We start from the raw sequence: 3,134 nt of genomic DNA, 5'->3' as shown, positions 1-3,134 counted from the left end.
GATGGAGTGCGGGATAGTAAGCATCTGCGTGTATAGGTTGAAGAAGTGCTGTGGGTAACTAGAAGAGGTGGGGACATGTGTCTTCGGCTCGTGGGAATGAGGATTGGCAGGTCGTACTGTCATCACTATGACACGTACCAAGTGCAATCCATAAGTATAGAACTCCTTCCTAACTAGTCGCAATCCGTAAGTCGTGTGCACTTGGATGCGTAGTGCCTGCTTTACAGTATATCCAACTAAGACTGCAACATCAGCGAAGCTGTATCACGCGCATAGATGGTCCATGTCGAGCATGGGCAATGCGTCGACGTTCGGGTTCTCGACAGCCAGCCAACCGTATTACTGCCATGCATAAGTCAATATTACGCTATACGTCTTGACGTGTAGATGCATACTTTTGTTATACATATCACGGTATGGTACATTATGCTGGGTGCGAGGCCCGCGAACGACAACTGTCCCGTCATTGATATGAAGTCACAGCTAGCAGGATCGGTACATCACAATATCCTATGGCTCAAGAAATAAGAAACATACATAATCATGCTCATGTGCTTGTGTCCTCATGTTGCCAGTCAATGCGGCAGTCAATATTCGAGCTGCTTACGAGGGGTGGCGCACGCGCTCATGCGCAGATTATACAGTGTCTATCCATCCAAAGCAATGAATACTGATATAGGTTGGTTCAATATAGCCGACAATAGAGGACTGTGCAGCTTTGTGCCACAAGACGGCCGCGGCACAGCAGTTTTGTTCCAGTGCTAGCGCAGCCCTAGTGAGTATCAAGAACTTCTTCCAGAAACGGCCCATGAGGATGTCATATAGAACGTTGCCGGCCTAATGTGGTGCGCTACACATAGCTCCAAAGTCGCGGGAGGGTAGCACAGTGGGCCGATCAAGGGTCGCTTACTATGTATATCGCAGGTCAATGTAATGCGAGGTGACCTGTATCTGGCTGTTGCACAAGACGGCAGGGCAATCAGGACATTGCTATTGCATACGCTTCGTCACTAGCCAAACATCTGCAGATACAAAGGATAGAAATGCCAAGAAGATCATGTATGCTTGTAGATCATGTCCAACGTCTGCGCGAGACTCATGGCCTGAAACGTAGTATACAATATGCAAGGCCACTCGTTGGATCTCAAGAGCTTGGTGGAATACAACGCCGTGCTGGAAACAAAACGCTCTTTATCAGGCTTCATCTTCAGCATGGAAGCGAGCGTGTTGAGTCTAATCTATTTCTTACCCGAAAGAAGTACAGAATATCCCTGCCACATCGTCCGTCCAATAAGTAGCCTACATCGCATACCTTCAAGTCCCGAACAGCCTTCGTCTTGTCGAACCACATCTGCTATCGAGAGCCCTACGTGGCTCACGGGTTCCAAGACTGTGGTGTAACACAAATCGTATCAGGACTCGGTTGATGATGGGGAGACCCGCAAAAACTGTGCAACGCCACCCGGACGGCAAGAACAGCAGCGCAGATCGCCGCATTACGCCACACGAGATCGCATCGACGGCAGTATCGTCAAAAGCACCAGTGCCAAGCATGCAAAGGCTGACCACGTGAAGGCAAGGAAGTTGCGACCGATCGTCACGGAAAGGAGTGATTCAGGAAGGTTGCCGGAAAAGACCATGTACACTGCACACCCAAGCATGCTGGTGAACAAGGAAGCAATGCCAACGGCACCTGTTGCGACCAAGGTGGATATAAAAGCCCAGCGTCTGCAGCGGGGGCTGTCATTCCATATCACCTGCGATAGACAAGCCACACTGACCGCAGATGAAGTAACTCCCAGCGCATACGCAATGGCGATGTATACACGCGAGCCAGCGGCTACATCGAAAAACGTCGACTTGTGTAGAAAGCACTCACTCGTGGCTGCTCCGCTTGCTCCATAGCTCAGGCTGCAGTAGCTCGCTGCGTAGATGGAGATGGAATAGGGCACATCAGTCTTCTCGAGTACTTTGTCTAGTGCTGTATCTAGCACGTCGCCAACAACTGGGATTGTGCGCAGAAGATTCTCAAGCGCGTCGTGGAACGCAGTTACCTGGTGCCCGATCAACAAGATTGCGCTACACAGCTGCGTCCACGAAGCGAACTTACGCGCACAAGGTGGATTTCACTCAGCCAGCTTGGTCGCACGCCTGCTAGTACGCAACAAAGGCAAAGAAGGAAGGCCAGTAAAACGAGAGCTATCCGAACAGAGACGCGCCAGTTGCGAATGCAAACCCTGACTGACATAGCGCAGATAATGCCGTGTTAATGGCTTGGGAGTGTTGACGTAGAGTGTGACCTGTTGGTGCACTAGGGACTTGTCCTGTCCATCTCGTATGGGATTGTCAACAGGCTTACTGATGTTGCTTACATCGAGGTCCTATGCGGATCACGGTCGCCCGAGTGTTGGGTGCTTGGGGCTAGTGTAAATCACCATACTTTTATCAGCGCGGTCTGTATTCTCGATCAAAGCCAGCCATTACGGGGTCATACGCAAGCGTAATATCGACCGTCTTCTGAAAGACCGGACCTGGCCTACGAGTACCGGCGATACCAAGAATAAGGCCCGTGATCTTGTACGGACGGCAGGAAAGCAGTCCGCATCTACATGCGCTGTTGGCGCCTTTGCGGTTCCACACCGTAGCGATCAGACGACCTTCCAGCTGGCTCGGCGAACCTCAGACGGAAACGACCAGGCCAGATCACCGTAATCAGCGTCTATGGGTTCTATGATGGTGTCAGAACTGTGGCTATATTATGCTGATGGCTGATGGCTCAGGTCCCACAACCAAGATTGTAGACCAGCTCATCCGTGTGAGAGCAGCTTACGCGGATCTCACGTTCCACGCAATCAGAGTGAAGAGAGATCAACGAATCCACAGGGCTCGTCAAGCGAATATCTGTGTTCCGACGACGACTTGCTTTCCTTCTTTTCACATAACAAGATGGCCACCGCGAAAGCAGACATTCGCGCCACCATGTCGCCCCAGAACGTCTTGATTCTGAAGGGAGTCGTGGCTGCCGATGCTCTCAAAATACTGGACGAGCTTCTACACAGGATACGCACGCTGAATGAACGCAATTCTACTCTACAACTGTGGGACATCTTTTCTCTCATCTGCGCCAGCGGGCC

This window comes from Alternaria atra, assembly GCF_907166805.1.
Source record: "Alternaria atra isolate CS162 genome assembly, contig: 42, whole genome shotgun sequence".
Classification (NCBI taxonomy): domain Eukaryota; kingdom Fungi; phylum Ascomycota; class Dothideomycetes; order Pleosporales; family Pleosporaceae; genus Alternaria; species Alternaria atra.
The sequence above is the reverse complement of the archived record's forward strand: the minus strand, read 5'-3'. Positions refer to the sequence as shown.